General features: G+C 38.1%; 1 long non-coding RNA gene across 3 annotated transcripts in view; it reads left to right on the top strand.

The window, feature by feature from the left end:
• The window catches only part of LOC136048660 (uncharacterized), a 58174-nt gene that overhangs the window by 8973 nt on the left and 28916 nt on the right, over window positions 1-20285 (top strand). For all 3 annotated transcript variants that reach the window (XR_010622208.1, XR_010622206.1, XR_010622207.1), the window contains one exon: window positions 16704-16830. This is a non-coding gene — a long non-coding RNA (uncharacterized LOC136048660). The remainder of the gene's footprint in view (window positions 1-16703; window positions 16831-20285) is intronic.

Below are 20285 nucleotides of genomic sequence, written 5' to 3'. Positions count from 1 at the left end.
CTCTAACGGCTCTCACTTATACAGTGCAAGTGATAGAATAGAAATTTCCGTTATCCATTCAGCCTGAGTCTCAACATCTCAGAGCTGCAAGGAAAAACATTTCAAGCTACAGGCCATAGCTGCTGCAACAAGGAAGGGATTCCAAAGGAGACTACAGGAATCTTGTTAAAGTTAACATGTTTCAGACCTTCTAAATCCTATACTCTGGACGCATTCTTTTACCTTTCATTGAAGATATCCATGTGTGGTTCTAGTGATAGCATTGTCGTAACTGCGGTTGTTCTGACTGTTTTGTTTACATAAAACTCTTCCTTTCCCCCTCTGCCCCAGTGTTATTTTCACTGTTCCTAGTGTTTTTACTTAAATCCATCATTTTGATAATTTTAACTGGACAATTCTATTTCGTGTACTTATGGCACTTCATGTGAAACAGTTCTGCCTTCATTTCCTGTTTATTTTTAGATGTTAATTTTCAGACTTTTTCCATCCCCTTGGGTTTTTTAAAATCCTGTTTGGTACAAACCAGGGTGGTCCAACTGGCAGCCCAAGGAACAATTCCATCTGGCCTGCTGCATTTGCCAAGGAGGAGCTAGGAAATGCCTGTAAGGGCATGCACTGCCCTCACAAGCAAATACTACCTATTGCTCAGATACTTAACCGTGCTTAAGGCCCAACTGTTGTGCCTTGTCCATCCAGAAAAAGAGGCTGCGACTAGTCTTACTCTTTTTCCTGAGTGCAGCCAAATATCTAGAGAGGCTAGCTATGCTTTCCAAGCAGTCTTCAGAGGGGGTGCTTCAAGTGGAAACTTGCACCTAGTCTGAAGAATGCTGGGCTACTGTTGTTTTTCCCAGTTAGATTGGCGGAAAACTCTGCCAGGTCATTTGGAGCTAGTTAAAATTTTAATATCAACCTCAGCAAACCTAGTATTGTTCATTCATGGTATCGTTGTTGGCTTTGCGTTTGTCTTCTGTATGTGCTTTCTGTCATTTCACTCTTTTTTCCTTACGCAAATGAGCACAGATGATGATAACCAAGCACTGTCCATTGAAATCACTGTGAGAACCAACTATTTTTTTTGTCTAATTGATTATATAATTTCAAAGGTTTTCATTAACTGCGGTGTACTTATTACTTTGTTGGAGAATATTGTGCCTTTGGATGTACTGGGGTACCATACTTGAAATGAGTTGAAATCAGTCAGGAGCAAGATACTGAGTGTACATTTAATATTACCTCATGTCTTTGAGTGATGACAGTAGAACTCTGCCAGTTTCAGTATCCCTATTCAAAACACTGTTGCACATGGAATTATCAAACATAACACAGATGTAAAAAATATAACACAACATGTAAATTTTGTGCTAATGCTTTTTAGCATCCTACTACCTTTAAACTGTAGAAAAATACTGGATTGATGTTTGTTGCTTAGAAGCCCTTTCTTGTTTAGAGCATTCAACAGCACAACCGCTCTATTAAGTCTGTGCTCATTATTTTAAAATATTTCTTTTTGTTTATTGTTCTTGGTTCTCTTCTCTGGTCTGTAGTGTTCCCCATTTGTTCCCCATTATACTCTACATCTCCAATTTTGGTTAAGAAAACGCCACGTATTTCTGATACGGATCATCTTGACAGGGCTTCTTTTTGGTCTTCATTAATCTCCCTTGCTTTCTCTCTCTTCTTTGTTCATTCTTACTGTCTTGTGTCTCACTCTTCTCGGTGTCTGTAGTTAGGATATCTCTTCTTATGTCTTTCTTTCCTTTTCCTTCTTTTCCCATTTAATGTTCAGCTGTTTTTTTAATACTGCTTTTCCTCCATCTTCTTTCAGTGTTCCATTTCCCCTCTCTGATTTTATCTCTGTATCTTTCAGTCTTTGTTTTTCTTTCTCCCCCGTTCACTTTGCTATCCTGCACGCCCGCTTGTTTTCCTTTCTCTTCCTTAATATCGTCTATCATCTGAGAGATGACTGATGATGACAGAAAAGAGGAAAGGAAGACAGCAGCTGAAGGAATTAAGACATGAGCTAACTTTCAGAGAAGGCTTTTTTTCAGGAATGAATAATTGAATGAAATCATCAACTAAGAACAGAAGCAAAAAAGACTAAATTGCTTATGGCTAATTATTCATTAGTGAATGGAGTTACTTGAAAATTGTGGTTGATGATGTTGTAGGACTGTGTGACAGCTTGCTTAAAAGTATAGAAAGCTTAAATAGTGGCAAAAATAGCTATGACATAGTTGTGGGGTACATGTCTGTCGATGTTCATAGAGAAAGTAGGAGAAGGAGAGGCTAGTGAAAGAAATAAATACAGGAAACTATGCAGTCATATGAGAAGTATGAAAAGATGGTGAATCAGAGGCAATAAAGACTTACATCAAGTATTTGGAGCAGGTTGAAAAGCAGAAAAAAGTAGCACAGAACTGAGAACAAGCAGTGATTATTCTGTTACACGGATGGAAAAACAAGAGCAGTGGAAATGGCAGCAGGACTGGCCTACTGAGGGTAGCAGACACTCTGTTCATTAGCTTCAGACAGGATGCTGAACTATCTCAATAAGACAGTGAAGCACTAGGAAGCCAGTGGTTTTCAAGGGATATGGTACTTACTGATTAAATGGTCCCTTGTCTGGATTGTGGAAAGTGATCAACTGGAAGAATTTAAGTCACACTTACCCATCAGACGGTGGTTTCTCAATATTTTTTAATTGTACTGGTGATAATGTCAAAAGTTTTTGTCTAGGTTCTGTTTCCTTGTATTCATATTTTCTGAACAAAAACGTATTCTCAGGCTCATTACCCTGATTTAAGGAAATCACTGTCACAGGCAGAATCTAGCAAGTCATTGACGTAAGTGGAGTAACTGTCCTATAAAAATGTCACAAGTTTTCCCATGGCAGTATGTGGAAGAAATCATTCTTTCAATATATATGTTCATTTCTGTTGCTTCTGCAGCACTTCTAAAATGCTTGTCATGCCTACTTGGCTTGATAGATTGTCGTTAGGTGGTGTGCATTATCATTTGAATCATTAACATTTGAACCATTTGAATCATCTATAGTTTACCGGTACAGTGAATAATCTGATGGCATTACCTCTATGGCAAGAATGTTTTCAAGCTTGGAAGTCCCATTTCCTGGAAAAATTATGCAAGGAGATGGTATCAGACACCTGAGGATCATGAGTTTCATTAAACAATAGTGAAAGAAGCATATCCTTAAAGGAATAAAATAAAGTGAAATAAAATAAAATAAAAGTGCAACATTTAACTGAAAAAACAATGTAAAGGCAAAGTTGGATAGAAAGGAAGACAGCACAAAGTACTGTAGTCTGTGCTTGTTGTAATAACGAATTCTCGCCATCTGTGGGACATGCACATAGGGAATGAAGAATGGATAATATGTTGTTTTCAATTGTTTCAGATACGAGAAAAAGCAGATTAAAAAAATTATTTATAGAAAACAAACTAAACATTTTATCTGGGAAAAGATTGCATACTACAGATTTATTATAGTAGTATTATTTTAATGTGTGAATGATTCATTTTTATAACAATTTAAAGATGAGAAAGGAAAAAGAACAGGCAGTACTGTACTTTAAATATTTATGGGCTCTCAACCTGCAGTCTTGCCAGTTGCAGTAAGTATAAGCAGTCACAGTATCTCACTGAACAGTGCATATAAAGCCCTTATTACTACATAGAATCATAGGGGTTGGAAGGGACTTCAAGAGATCATTGAGTCCAACCCCCCTGCCAAAGCAGGATCCCTACACCAGGTCACACAGATGGGCGTCCAGGCGGGTCTTGAATATCTCCAGAGAAGAAGCTTTCACAACTCCCCTGGGCAGCACATAATATACCTGAACAATTTTCATGACATGTTCAAGGCAACAGGCACTTGACAGGAAGCCCCTTGATTTTTATGCTCTTCTGGCCCATTCCTTGCTGTGCATTATCTTTTCTTTGTAGGGATACAGGAGTGACAATTATACCAACATGGTGTTAAAAGCTTTGTTTACAGATGTACATGAAGATGGAAAAGATGAGCCAAAAGCAGGCTTCTCTTTTAAATTATTATTATTATTATTATGTCTGTTTGCTTCATGTTACTTATTACATATGGTTGCAGGAGAGAAATGAAGGGGATTGTCTCCCTCAAGTGAAGCAGATGTTTTAGTGAGCCAAGTCTGAAATCTTGTTCTTTGTAAGGAAGCAAGAGAGAATGCCTATTTATGGTATTTTGCAGCTGCGCTGAAGGAAATATTCCCTTCAGATTGTGTTGAGTGGTTCCATAGTACGCAACGTTTGTGGTCCCTCAGTTGAGCCAAGAGCTATGTAAGCTACTTCTACTCAGACTGGACCTTAAGGATCTGGTCCTCAGACATGAAGACAGTCCTTCACAAATTTAACATTCAGTGAATTTAAGATTTTCTACAGTAAACAGAATTTGCTCCTGTCCTAGTGACATGGGTTGCTGACTCATTGCTGGTTGATCTTTTCAAGTATAACTCCCTGTGTTCAAGGAGTTACAAAAATCTCACAAGCTCTCCATGAGAGACAGTGAGAATTATAATCCATAATGTATCTCCAAAGGCATTTGCATTGAAAGGTGTGAATCATGACCCAGTTTTGTATTTTTGTGCAGCATATTATGGTGGAGGTCAGAGAGCTAAGGGTTCATCTGCTTCCAAACTAAGTGTGCAGAGAATCAACAGTATATGAGGACACTGTTATCTTGACTACTTCAGAACTGTCTCCCATCAGTGGATGTGAGGACTAGGGATTTCTTGCTGCTTTTGTGTTCCTTTAGCCCTACAACCTAGTTCCTAGCATACATCTGTTATTTACAGAAACATCACTAAATTCCGGATGGTAAGTTCAATAAGTCAGTTAATTAAGAGAACTTTTATCTTCTTGGCCCTATTGAGTAGTGGGGTGGTTTGGCCAAGACGGAACAGTGTCTGTCATTCAGAGCAAGCCTGTGTATCCCTATATGGTACTGTGTTGCTCTAGTTAAATATACCTCAACTGAGTTGACAATGCAGCATAACTTCTTAGTTGCATAATTAATGTTTGCTCTGATTGCTTTGTGTGTGACCTCTCTAGCCAAACCCTGTCTTGAGTGGCTAATTTCCATGTGGGATTTTCTGTGTGATTATTACTGTATTAAATGAGTTCTCTTCAAACAAGAGATAATTTATTTTGTGAAATGAGCTGCTATGTCTCCACAGAAATATGTGTGTACTTGAAACACTGAAAGAACAAATCCTGCTTTTTCAAGAATGTCCAGTCCTCAGAATTTAGGAGACTTTTGGTCTGACTGCTTATGGTTTGGAGCTGTTTATAGAGCTTGAAGTGTGAAGGAAAAAAAAATAAAAAAGGAAAACTCATGTTGACTGCTGCTGCTGTTGTAAGAATTCAGGTTTTCTGGCAGACTTCAGATACAGAACACAGTTCCAATAAAGCAGCCTTCCATTCCATTAGTGAAACCTTGCTTTTCTCATCTCTTGCTTTTCCCTTGACACAGTCTGTTTCCTCAGCAGTTACAGTGCTGATCCTTCCCCTTGGATCTCCTCCTATTTGACTGAGGATGGACTTTGAACATTCAGATGACAGGACTGATCTTTGATTTTCTTGGTCCTTCCAGGGCACCATTTGCGTCCTGGAGCAAATAAGGCCAATGTCTAACAGCAGCATTCTAAGCCTAAACCTTAATCATTCCATAAACACTATGATTATTGAGCAATCCAGGACAGGTTATATTAATGGAAATAAGATTAAATAGAGTCATTATGCATGTAGTAAGCAATTAAAGGTTGCACAGGTGAATAATACTGATATGTTCTGAGTTTTGGGTAAGACTTTGTAGCATGTATTGTATCTTATACAGATATTTAATGGACCATTCTGTCTTACAGGGCAACTTAAAGTAAACAAAATAAGATGTTCCTGAAAAGCAGTTGTCATTAGGTGGAACAAAATAGACTTCTACATTGGTATTAATAGAGATTTCACATACCTGTAGCACAGATTCTTGCATGTCTCCAGATGGAGTATCTGGCATCAGCCGTGAGCTGTCATCTTTTGTGGATTGGCCACAGAATGGAGAAGATGCATGCAGTTTAGCAGTGACTTTCCCTGCCATGTACCTACAGCAGAGGGATGTTGAAAACTGAGAACTGTGTATCCTATTCCAGGTTCTTGTGGGAAGCAGTTGTTCTAATTAATTTTCTGCACACTTTTCCCACCAATTTGCCACTTCTGCTCTTGTCCATTAGCATATCACACATGGCCAGCAGTCTTTTCTAGTAGGCCTTTGTCTTCTGTCAAACCTTTCCGTCCACACAGATTCTCTTTTCACTCACTTTTTTTCTGAGCACTGTGTCTTCCAAACCAAGTGATTCTTTCTCTGAGCTGTGTGTATAACAAGAGGAACATTGAGAACAGAGGTAGACTGTTCGCCTCTTCTGTTCCAGTGCCCAGTTCCATAATTGTTTCTGGCAGCTCTGAGGAGCTGTTGCAAGAAAAAGCTCTGTTCAGTTCTGGAAGACAAAATGTGAAAGCAGACTCCAATAAGGAATATTGCTTGATACCCTCTAACAAGCTTTCATTGAGCACATGCAAACTCTTGATAGTTATCCGAAGTTTATAGCTTGTCCATACAGGGTGAGACTGCATAGTGACAGTGAATAGCATCCTGCCAAATTTGAAGTCCTTTCTTCAAAGAATGAAGGTTGAAGACCCTCTCAGTGAAACAACTGTAATAATTTTTTAACGCAAGCAGAATGTATAATTCAGCATATTTATTGCTTTTGCAGAAATGAGGTTAAAACTGTAAAATTAGTAATGTAATGGCATACAGTGTGTAGAAGACTCCAAGAAACAGTGTCGTTCGACTAATACTATAGAAAGTTACAGATTCATCCACAGAACTGTAGTTAATAGAAAAACAAAATATCTATTTTCTAGAAGAAAAAAAAATAGTGGAGATTTTTTTATTGTGTATCTGACTCTGTATGAAATAAAATTCGTAAATTAGTAAAAACTATCTGGTATAAAATTAACAGGTTTCTGATAACTACTAGCTTGGTCTCATTAGAAAAGAAAAAAAGGAATAGAAAAGGAATGACCTGATCTGCTGATCAATAAATATAGCCATAAATTCTTACATACTGATGGGACCGCTTAGCATTCCTTGAAAACTCTATGGAGCTTTACAGTGTGGTCAGCTTCAGTACCTGCAGAGAATGCATTATATCCCGAGTGGAAAGCCACTCCTTCCTCAGGAGAGTCATGTAGCACTTAAATATTTGTTAATCCTTCGCATGGTTGGAGGCTGTTCCGGTAGCTTTCTCTGATAGTTAGGTTTATTGAGGAGCACTATGAAAGAATTTTGGAGGGAACAGAATAGCCCATTCGATTAATAGCTGGGCAGACCGAATGGATGAATGATCTTGCCTCTTCTGCCGGCCATTCTGAAACCAGACTGTCATTCACGAAGAGACTGCAAAGCCAGGGCACCTACCTAAGACAGGCTGAAATGGCAAGAGCACTACCTCATCTTCTCTTTCTTGTTGATACAGTAGGTCTAAAATGTATGAAGGATGGGTAGTGAAGATTTCTGAATTCTTTGCTATAGTATGACCCTGGATTTTTCCTCAAACCTGATTTAAATTATCTATAGCATTGATCAGGATGAGAGTAAGTCCGCAGGTTGTACCAAGTTAGGAAGGACTGTTGATCTGCTTGAGAGTAGGAAGGTTTTGCAGAGGGATCTGAATGTAAATCGGGTTACAGTTTGTTGTCAAGATTATTTGGGTCATCGGATGTCTCACTTTCTAAGGTCCTTAAGGAAATGAGTAATCTTAGTTTGTCTACCATCGATGAGATTATTTCTTTTCTGTTTTATTTTGAAATGTTTTTAGTGAGTTGAACTATTCAATTTGAGGTGAAATCTGAGCTGGATGGAATTAAATCCAGATTCTGATGACTAGCAGCAGCAATCTGTGAATTACAGGCGTATATGTTTAATATCACCCTTGAGAGTAGGAAGTTCTTTAGATGTTGAAACTGGCTTAAATAATTTAAATTAATAAGACTGGTGAAAATTCTTTGGCTAATAATGTTAGTCTGATTTCTTCATTTCCATTTTAAAATAGAATATTTGTAATAGCTGTTAATAGCGTGTTGATTTATTTGACTGTGTTACTCAGTGGTATGGTTTGCGTCCCTACACTTTCCATCTTTGAACTGACAAGATTAATATTATCAAATTACTTAAATACATACGTATTTCTGTCAAGCACATGCGTATGGTTTTTTTATATTCCTGTTTTTGCTTGTAGTAAGAACAGGCAAAGTACCTGGCTATTTTTTTTTCTTTGTTTCTGTGAACGATGTAGGGGGTGATACAGCTGATATAATCATATTATCATTGTTATTGTTGATGTTATTGTTCTTATTATTACCTTGGCTGGAAATACTGATTCATTGACATTTTCACTGGAAATGAGGAAGAGAATAAATGAATGAAAAATGAATGGTGCACTGTGACTGTGTTGCAGAAGGCCAAGTTCCAAACCCCTTTCTTGCTTTAAAATAAAGACAGACAGTAATGCTTTTCTTGGTATTATTGAGTCTCTCCTTGCTCTTATTTTATGGAGAAGCTTTGAAACTTCTGGGGTTAATTCTAATGTGGAGCAGAAATATTTCTGAGATTTCCAAGTTTCACAGGAAAGGAGCAATTTACCACTTAGCTGCAGTGTCAACCAGTAGCATGAAGTAAAACAATTGTCAGTACCATTCATTCTCTTTTCTTGTCCATGTTTAAAATATTTTACTCTTAGATACCCAGGTTATTGGTAGAAGTGTGCTTCAGTTCGGTTTACAAAAATGGAGCTGTTTAACCTGATGATAACAGAATTTTTAGGAGCAAATGAAAGATTGCAACATAAAAACTGCTTGTTAGTATGGATAGTACATTAAGCTTTCATCTATTTTTTCCTCAGATTAATCAATTTTCTTCCTTCACGGTTTCGAGTCCTGATATCTCTGTACTTCAGCATTTGTAGTTCATTGCTGTCTATCTCCTCGCAGACAGAAATAAGCAGCACTATATTACACCCACATTTTTTTCCATTGGTTTTCATTAATTACAAGTTTTATTATAGCTTGGTTTGGGATTTCCCATGAACCTCTGCACTACCTCATCAACCCTCCTGGACTTATTTGTATCCTCTTCCTTTAGTCAAGCAGACATCAGGTCTTTCTCTTCTGTCATACAGTTAAGCCACATAGCTATGAGTTTGTTCTAATTCTGCAGAGTCTCTTCACCAGCTGTTTTCTAATGCAGCCAAACCCAACATTTCCTTCCTTTTCAGAGCAGTTATTCAACTTCTTTATTAACACAATCATGTTTAATATTTAGCCTCATAAAATATTCTGAATTACTGTTAAGGGGCATTACAAAATAAAAGATATGTATTTTACTGTGCAGAGGAGGAGTTGTGAGGAACTTGCCCCAGTTTTAGTGGTGATAATGCAGTAATACACTACTGTTACATACTGTATGGGAAAAACAGTTCTTAGTGTATTTATAAACTGTAACTGGTACATAATCCAGGTATCAGGATTGCCTGCTAAGGATCTCCAAGTTGAAACAGAATCCATTTTCTGCTTTTATACTAATAGCAACATGGCAATGGCTGCTTAATCAAGAAGTCTTGTAAAAATCCAGGAGGACCAGACATGTGCAGATGTAACCTGTATATTCAGTGCAATATAGGGGTACCCTAATACCTGTATAACTAAGGAAGTTTAAATTTTGTAAGAACTCTTGCTTGGAAAATGTGGATTTACAGAAGAAAATAAGTTGATATATTGCTCAGTGACCATACAGCAGGATGGTTTATTGTGGCTAGCTCTAACGTCTCTGCCCTCCGGTTTTGGGGTTTTTTTTTGTACATTTTTTTTCTATAATGTAATTTACACACCAGCCCCAAATGTTACTTTACTGCTGTGTAAAAAAGTAATGCATTTGAAGATTACCTCCTGAAGAGGAATAGTAAATAGGTAGAATTTAAAGCACATTATACTTCATTGCATGTTGTCATCAGCAAAAAGTCAGGGATCCTTTTAAAATTAGAGTTAATCAGATACAGAAACTGTTAAATAAAACAATTTTTATGAGTCCTTCATAAGGCCTAGGAGAAAACTTCTAGCTTGTAATGTTGTATACTTTGTCAGTTGTCAGAGAGAGGCAAAATCAAATTTAACACGTGGGAAGCATGACTCTTGACATTGAAAATGTTAGGAGCTCCTGCCCTGTGAGTGATTATTTTTCTGCTCATTTTCTATAGCTAAAAATGGAGTATGGTTGGGTCACTGGTTGTTAGCTAATTTGAGAATGATTTTTTATGTCTTAAAATGTCATATATGTTTTATGTTACAGTCTTTAGTTAGCTACTTAAGGCTGCTTAGTAGCCAAACTGCTTTTAATAAATATGACAGAGACCATCACCTTCTGAAAAGGCAGCATGTGTCATTGAAATAAAGGCAGTCATACAATAGCTTTAAAAGAGGAGAGCCACAGCTGAACAAGCAGCTTTTATGTTCTTTTGTGTTGGACCACCTCAGGGAGTGAGGAGTAAGTTTAGTTTATTGCCTTAGTTTAGCTTTTGGTTTAGTTTTAAACTGAAATTTTCTGGCAGCAAGCTGGAATGGACTCCAGGATAGATTTCCAGAAAGCACAATGGATAGGATAGAATTCCAGAAAGCACAATCACACAAACACAGACAAATGTTGGCGGTGTACAAAACACAGTAGGCACAAATTTATTTGTCACTCTCTTTGTTGTAATGGTTGAATGTGCAGGTACATGTATGTGTGGGACTGCTTATACAAAGCCTGCCATGCATGGATTTGAAAAGAAAACAACAATTTTCTGGTGTATTAATATGAATAAGAGATAACTTCATTGAATTCAAAGCAGTTTTGCAATGTAAAGCAGTGTAAGAAAAGAGACAAGCCTCGTGCATATCAGGGGCATAGATCAAATTCAATTTTATTGTAAGGGAAATCACATACAAATGTATGCATACACACACAAACTATGTTAAAGGAACATTGTCCATGTTATCAAGTTCAGCAGTCAAATGACAGGACTTAATATATTAGCACGACCTGTGCAGCTGGATTTGAACTTCTGTGTATGCACCATGTTTAGTTACGTGACCACACACATTTTGTTTGACAGTGCTCAGAACAGGCAAACGTGTGCTAAGGCATGACTTGTGCTGTTGTAGGCAAGCTGATAGTGTTGCATATTGCAAAAGTTGCTCAGTATAAACTATGACAAAATCCTGTTTTCAGTTATGTTCTTCTTTAGATAACAACCTTGAACAGAACTCTTGCTTTGTACGTACACATCCCTGCACTGTTTTAAGTTGGATTGCATCTTAGGTCCAAACTGGAGCAGATCAGGGAATCTGTGACGTGCTCTTTCTTACTCCCACACAGGACCTGGGAAACACGGAAGAGGAGTTGTCCTTCTGGATGCAGAGGGGAATGAAAGCAAACATATAGAAAGAAATGTATTTAGATCGAAGGAACAAACTGGGACAAGAGAAGAGAAGAATGGAGAGTAAGGATAATGGAACTGGATAGCATTTTGGGAAGACCAAAGGAGAAGGAGCACGGGAGCGTTTGATAGAATAAAATGGGTCCCTCATACGTTTACATTTAGTTATGGGATTACCCTATTTTTCCACAGAATTCCTACCTCATGCAGGATGCGCTTAATGAGCAGCTATTAAATCTGTCGCTTTAGTCTTATCATGCATGGCCCAAAGCCCTGCTTGCTGCAGACATTTTACATTCTTGTCCAAAGGCAGAATTATTCATTTCTTCTGAAATTTCTGTAATGCCTGTTTCTCTAACAACTCTTAACTCCAGTGTTTCCTAACTCAAAGTTGCGGTCTTAATGTTCTTTTAATGTTATTGTGTGTAATTATAGATACAAATGTATTTATACGGTATAGTGTGAGCAAACAAATAGATGTATAGTTGTTAATGAAGGATGTAAAGGTGCTTAAAACTTTATTTTGTAAGGTGTGAGGAACACAGAGTTATGAAGAACTCTAATAGTGACTGACAAGAAAAGAAAGCAACGATATTCCATACTATTTTTAACCATTGGGTTACATCATGCAGTTTTGCAGCAGGTTAGTGGTCCTATCAAAAAGTTGATGGAAATAATGGTGAAAAGGAATTGGCAAACTTTAAATGTATATGAGGTAACTCTGTAAGAGTTACAAATGCCTTCTGGTATTTGAAGGTGAAATGGAAAAACTACAGCCATAATACCTCTTTTCTGGTGTTTACTATTATTATTGTTGTTGTTTTATATTATTTTTATACCCCATTTCAATGTGATGGTATAAGAGGAAATTTTATGGGCATGTACAGGAGTTGGATAGAGTAGAAATGCATCAGTTACTGTCAAGTATTTTTGTCATTTTAAGTATTTTTGCTTGTGTGGTCCCAGGCGTCCAGGGCCCCTTGCTTGTGAGTGCTCAAGGGAGGAACAGTCAAGAGGATGATGAGCTGAGCTGTTTCCAGTAGTGAATTCCAGGAACTGCTCTGTGTCAAGTATCTATGTCAGTTAAAATGAAAGGCAAGGAAGAAAAAAAAAAAGAGCAGTCTGGACCTTTTTCTTTCTAGAAGCAAAATAGTTTCAACAAATATGAACAGTACATTTCTAGAAAATTACTGCCCTGTATCTTAATTACATTACTTGATTTATCTATCTTTATTCACGTATCCAACATTAATGTGTTTTTTTTCAGTGGGGCTAAAATGAATGGAAACAAATAATGCAAAACATATGGACAGTGAGGAAGCAGATGAAACCTGTTCATGAATATATGAATTATTAGTGGACTGATCGAAACAATATGTAGCCCAATTAGTGTTAAAAGGATATAGCAACTATGCATATAGTAGCAGTTATTTTCAATTAATTGACACCAATTTATTTAACATTTTCAGTTTGTGATGAAAGAGCAATCCCAGCATTTGTTGTTAGTAGGAATGTGGTTTGAAGCATCAAAAATAGCTGAGGAGCAAAAATTTACCCTTCTTCAGTGATGATTATAAAATAAAGACCAATATTGAGTATATGCATATTTATAACTTACATAGTGCATCATAAAATTGAAGGTTAAGAACTAGTTCATATGCGTTTGTCGTGTTGCATTAACAACTCTGTAACTGACCAAATATGAGCAATATTCAAGTGTTATTTTGTTTGGAGCGTTTGCTCCCATTTTATTTATTGTCCCCATTATTGAAGTAGATGGTGATCATTATGTTCAGTTAAGTTTCGTGTGATTTTGAGGTCACAGTTTCATAATTGGTGTAAACCAGTTTAAGTATTTCCTGCTACTGTCCCACCACTTCTGTGCTTCAGGCTATGGGTTATAATGCCTTCTTCTGGCACCACCATTCATGCAGCTGTGTAATTGGTTGGATCAGAGAGCTGATCTGCCTGTAAAGTAATTAATTAATTTTGCTAGTTTTCAAATGAGTAGAGTCAGTCCATCTGATTCCAGCAATCCAGTGCTCGCACAATTGAGAGGCCAAGGATTCAAGGAAATAGAGAGAACTCTCCCGTTTGGTGGATTGTGAAATAAACTAGTTGTGAAACTGCTCCTGAATTGTGATGAACAGCATGCTCTAGAGAGGGTGGGGAAATAAAAAATGAACTAGCAAATTGTAAATGGTTACTTAATAATCAGTGGAAGTACTTGTAGGAAACAGGACATTCAGTTCTATTTGTCATGGAGTGAAGAGGAAGTGTTTCTTCTCCATGAGCCTAATTCAGTTCTCTTAAGAGTCTATAGAAAAACCATCGTGTTTTCAGTGTAAGATGGATCAATTCCTGTTTGATGGTACCATGATTCAAATTGAATGGCTAACAAAGTTTGCCATAGCAAAGCTTTATTACTGAATATCCATTAATGACTGGAATGATCTTAAATATAGTTATTTAAAACTAGAACTATTAACAAAACATATAGTAAGGACACAGTATAATATGGTTTTCTGCTTGAAAATTATATTTTAAAGGTTGTTTTTTTTAATTTGGCTACTAGAGGTCTGATAACTTATACAGTGTTACTTCTGTATCCTGGTCAAATATGTGCTGTAATTTGCTTAAATTCCAATTTCTGATGTGAATACTTTTGAAAGGCACAGTTTAATTTTGGCTTTCACTAATAATTAAGTTTAAAATTGGTTCCCTGGTCATAGTTGCAGTACTTGCTGAGATGAATGCAGTATGGGTATAGTCACAATTAGTTAATTTCTGCATTGACTATATCTCCACGCCAGAAAGGAGATTATAGCATTTATTTATCCTGGAAAACTACAGCTTGCTTCTAAGCACTGAAGTTCCAGAAACGCTGGAGAATGCAGTAATGAGACTAGGCTACAGAAATTATTTAGAAGATAAAATTAAATGTTTTCAATGCAGCTAGATAAGTAATTTTCTTTCCTGGCAAAGGTTCTTCAAATTAATATTAGTATTCTCTCTCTCATTTAGCTAGTTAGATGATGGTCAGTGGCTGCATCTAGCTGGTCGTGTCATCTACTTTCCTTTCTCCTCTTTTCCTTAACCCACCTCCCAAGGATGCAGTACTGTCACAAGCGTGATAGCCATCCAGAATTAGATTTACGAAGTTCTTCGGCCTTCTGAATTGCTTTTCTCACATTCATATGATTCTTCCCTGCCAACTTAGCCTTCTGTCCTCCACCCACCACTGTTTTGATTCATTTCCCTCATGACGCGTGCCTAAATATTGCCCAACCCATGTGGAAAGTCCTTAATTCTTGTCAAGACAGGGTCATGACTAGCCCACCCAGGAAGATCAGAACCAAAGCTCCCAAACTGGGAACAAGGCTTGCCCACCAGTATAAAAGCCATTATTCCCTCATGGTTATCCAGCTTTGGTTTAGCAGCTAGTTTGAACAGAGGCACTGAAGGTATGTGTTAGAGTAGGAAATAGCAGCAGATTTATCAGGGACAGGAGGGAGAAGATGTGAACCACACAAGACACAACAGGGGTGGGAAGACTGACTTAAGATGGGATATAAGAGAAATTCTGCTGAGGTTAGAGCTATGGGACAATAATGGCCAGTGGGTGAATGGGGCAGGGAAAACCAGACTTGGTTAGTTAGCCAGTATGTTTCCCCTTAGTTGTGTCTGGTCATTTGAAGGAGCAGGGGAAAAGATACTTGGCAGAGGACCAGCAGGCAACCTACTCCAGCTTTCTTAGTCTCACTGGGGAGGCTGGAATTGAAAAGAATTACTGAGTAGACTGAGGCAGTGCTTAGTTGTGGGACAGGACCACCCTTAGTTCTGTGATGCATTTGGCCACCTCCATCGAAGTCTGTGATAAGTATTGCCCTTGGTACATTCGCTGATTTAACTGTATGTCCACATTGTCAGTCCACAGCGACCAATCCATAGTCTGCAGGATACTTAGAAAATTAAAAAAGCTAGTAAATAGTGAGAGGAACAAATCAGGTTCCTCAGTGATTTGGAATGCTGAAATCTGACCATCTGAAAATTTGCAGGAAATTTTCATACATTTTGAGAATGGCGTGGACATGGAGCAGGACCTCAATAAACACTGGAAAGCTCCATTAACCCCAGCTGTGCCTTTCTCAGATGGTAGTAGACATAAGGTATGAATATAATTACCATTTCTAATACTGGCCTCTGTTTTACACACATACCACTTTTCTAGAATAAATGTACAGTCTGTTTCCAGGCCAGCCTTGAGATACGCTCAAGCCAGGGAAAGTTCACCAATAGCAGACTTCTTTGTTAGTGCTTTCCAGGCAGAGGACATTTCCAGCTATTCTGATACATTACACATCTGCTCTCAGGTAGCAGAAATGTGATGCGTAGAGCTATTATTTCCTAGTCACGTTTTATTTGACAGTAGCTTCTGTTGCTGGTCCTTAGAGTCTGAACACGTAATCCACCAGAACTGTTCTTCACATGCATGCCTGAAAATGAGTGGGAGGAGGCAGTGGTCACACTAGGAAAGCTGTCATTTTAACTTGAATCTTTTTGAACCACCTAAGATAGGCCAAACTATGGCTACATACAGCCATGTTGTTTTGCAGATATATCTCATGTTACCTGAAAGAGGGCACTTACCAAACATGGGAAAAACACGGATCTATGGCCTCGATCTTTCTTCTTATGCCTTATTCCACCTTCTGGAATGAAAATTCCATTTTCTGAAGTTCAGTCATCACTCTGGACATTTACATAGTGCTGCAATTTCCCATTCAAAGACAGTTGCACCATTCTAGTCAGGCTGTGATATTTACTCTTTTTTTTGCGTGTGCTTAGTTCTATGGCATCTTGCAAAGTAGCATAAGCTCCTATGACACCTTTTGAAGTACTTGACTTTTATGATGATTGCCGTGCTGTGTCTAATGAATTGGAGCAGCTGATCCTAAATACATGGCCCTTCTACATGACTTCGTTTGACGTAGAGGAGTCAGCTAGGTGGTATGTTTGGCTGTGTAGTGGCTAATCTCAGTTTCATGTCTTTGTTATTGGACCTTAGTTTGAGTATTAGTAGATGTTAGTGGAGTTTGTTCTTAGGATTTTGTGTGCTTTTCTTTCAAGAAACCTCTTACATGACTGACTGACTACACCAGAAATCTGCTTGTTGCCACTCAGAGCTCACTGCCTCATCCTTCAATCCACGTGCAGTTGCTTCAGAGAAGGAACAGCAGAAACCAGAGTAAGGCAAGTATGTGTGTAAGAGCTGTGCATTTTCCGGAAGCAAAGGGCTAGGGAGAAGATAAAGTGCCTATGGCTCAGCTCAGAAGTAGTGGAGGGCTGTGACTCTCTGTGTTGAGCAGTGAAACAGCCTGGGAGTCAATCTCTGGTGATGATTCACATCTTCAAACTAGAAGACTGAAAGAAATTGTAGGTAGCGAAAGCAGAGATTGACTTCTCAGCTAAGAAATGGCCCACTGTCTTATCTTAAAAGGCTGTCATGATATATATGAATCTATATTCTGTTCAAACAATTGATTCAAATAATCTCACCTCCTCAAATCCTAGTTGTACAGCTATGCATACTTTTTAATTGTGATATTTTAGACACTGCAACCTAAGATGAAGGACAGCCCACTAGTTCTCCCATATAGCAAGCCGATGTAACTGATGTGCAGAGGCAAATTCTTGTTAGAGTTCTAATGTCAGTATTTTTTTTCTGGACTATACAAAGTATACACATAATACTATGCAAAGTGGGGTGAGAGTGTGTGGAAAGTTGTGCCTACCTATTTCCATAACACCTTTTCGCCATCAAGAGAGACCATCCCAATATGGATGCATTTAATAGAATTTCCACAGCATGCAAAATTACTGTTGCATAATACGTGGACAGATATTTAGAGAAATTGTTTTGGAGCACTTTCACAGGGTGATAATCAAGCAAAACATCAATTAAATGTAGAGGTTAATTATAACACAGTGCCCTAATGATGAGTAGGAACTTAAAAAAAATGAGCAGAAGGTTAATGTGATATCGTTTGGTAGAACAGAATGCATGAAAGATTAAAACGTCATGGAAACAATAAAATGTTTTTTAGCAGCCTATAGAATAAAATCCCTTGGAAATAAAATCCCCTAGGAATTAGGAGAAATCCCTTGGCTCCAGTTTACGCAGGGCGGTGTAAATGAGCTGAAATAAAACAGTTCTGAATGGACAAGGGCTGGATGAGGTGACCCGGAAACTCTGCCAGCCTTCAATATCCTGTAACAAACACATAATGCGCCAATGCTAGTAGGAACTGAAATAAGAAAACATACTACAGCAACCATTAATAACTGACTCATCTCAGTAAAATATTGAAACAGAAATACATGTAGAGTAAAAACTAATGGGCTTGACCAGTGTTTCTGGCATGCTGAAAACACTGAAGGAACGTCAGTCTCCTTCGTTCCAGATATCTGTAGCGTGGTTGTGGTTTTTTTTCCCCTACTTTTTATGTATTTTAGCCTAGAGTTAAACATCCTAGTCATAGAGTGGTACCATGCATACCATGTGCCACAGCTTTACAGTCATTAATTCTTAACGTAAACTAATATCAACTGAACTGTATGAGACACTACTGGCTACAGTTCTAGGATGTCAGTGCATTTTCTTGCAAGCAGCAGTACTCAGGACTTGGTTCACATTTGGTCTCCTAGAGCCACAGGACCAGTAGTTGTGTTAAATGAGTAATACTAGCAAAATTACTCAAGTATGCTGGTGGGCTCAGAGCATTTTCTCCATAACTATTTAATTGTATTGTGTCTTCATACTTCTATGAAAATTTCAATTATTAAAAAAAAAAAGTTTCAGATTTTTGGGTCAATTTTTAAATGTCATTTCCAGCATTTACAGTTTCAAAGCAGGACCCTCGGTAATCGGTACAGTGAAAGTAATCAGTATGGGGAATACTAAACTAAGTAAGTAGAGATCTTGGAAAAATAATTCTACAAGGTGCAGAAGTATCACATTGTGTCAGTCACCACTATAATATTTGATATTTCTCCAAACTGCCACTAACTTCTCATTTTTACCCTTCATTTCTCATGCTCTTTTTACATGCTTTTTCTCTTGGGTGATTTCAGCTTCCTCTTTCAACTGGCAAAGATGAAGTCATTTTACAACATCTCCCTTCACTGTACTGTGAGGGCAGATGGTACATTCAGAGAGCCAATGCAGGAATAAATCAGAGTAAGCTGGACTTGTAAACAGTCTAGCTGGTGGGCAGCAGAAATGCATAAATCTGGGAGACTGTTGAGATAAGCTAAGATGATCATTTTCAGACTCCTTAGTCATCTTAGTCATGGGAATAGACATATTATAACCAGTTCTGGGCGCATCAGCAGGCACTGCAGCACCAAAAGAGGACTTTCACTCAGAGGTTGGTGACTCACAAAAATGGGTTGCCCAGAGAGGTTTTGGAGGCCTCATCCCTGGAGGCACTCAAGACAAGGCTGGTCTAGTGGTCTGCAACCGTGCCCATGGCAGGGGGGTCGAAACTAGATAATCTTTGATGTCCTTTTCAACCCAGGCCATTCTATGATTCTCTGATTCATTCTGTGATTTATTATATGATTCTATGAGTCAGGCTGTTCCACAGTTTTCATGAAAAAATCTTTAAAACCAAAAATAAAAACTTAAAAGACAGTGAAGACATCTTTTCAGGAGGTTTTTGCTGACCAGTCATTATTTTCAACAATGTAGTTTTAACTTTTCGTACCGTTATGTAGAAAGTGATATTCCTGATGATAAAATGAATGGACGTGGCTAGTTGCAGATTTTAGATCAGGTTTGCTGCAGAGAACAGTTTTATACCTTTCCCTGGTGGTTTGAGAGTTCTAGAGCTTCTTCACTAGCAGCTGCAACAGCTGCTGGGAAAGGATGGCAGAAAGAATTGCTGCTCATGCTAAAGCAGATAGCAGTTTCGCTCAGAATGAGAACTGAGAACCCTCAGACAATCAATTCTGGCACCATAATCCTGCTGGGATAGTTTCTCTCACTTGCTTTATTTTTCTATCATACTCCCTACATGACAGAACTGCAGTGTGCAGTCAGATGCATGCATACCCCTGACTACTTCTCTGCACACATATGTCGAGGGAACGGATAACCTTGGGAACTAAAGCAACTTCTAAGTTTTAATGAGTTCCATTTCTGTGGCAATTTTTTGTTTATTTATTTATTTCTTTTCATCTGGCTAGGTGCACTACTTTCTGGCCTTCTTAGCTCTCTGGATTCTTCAGAGAGGATTGATCTTGCAGTCTTACTGATCTTATAATCACGTGCTCTAGATCAAACTGGAATGTGAAAAATATTCTAAGGGATATATTGGCCATGATACTTCTCCTAGTTGAGCTGATGACTGTCATAATTTACTTCGGTCCTGTTGGGTGGAGCTCTGAGATAAGAATTAAGGATTATAAAGGTCTTGTTTTTGTTCAGAATTAGTTTTGAGACATGAGCGTAACATCTTCCGTTCCTTGGAGAGTATCTGGAGTGTCTCTCTTTATATCATAGGGCACGCAGGTAACGTAATTTTTATCTGGAAAAGTAATTCTTTCTTTGGCCGAAACAACTGATAGAAATTATTGCATGTAATGTCATGCAGTTACTACTAGGGTAGATGATGACACAACATTTCTACAGTGTTCAGGAACCTGATG

The sequence above is a fragment of the Cyrtonyx montezumae genome, unplaced genomic scaffold (genome assembly GCF_038088225.1).
Source record: "Cyrtonyx montezumae isolate F1298 unplaced genomic scaffold, pur_monq_1.0 scaffold_2, whole genome shotgun sequence".
Taxonomy (NCBI): Eukaryota; Metazoa; Chordata; class Aves; order Galliformes; family Odontophoridae; genus Cyrtonyx; species Cyrtonyx montezumae.
This window is presented reverse-complemented; position numbering and strand designations above follow the sequence as displayed.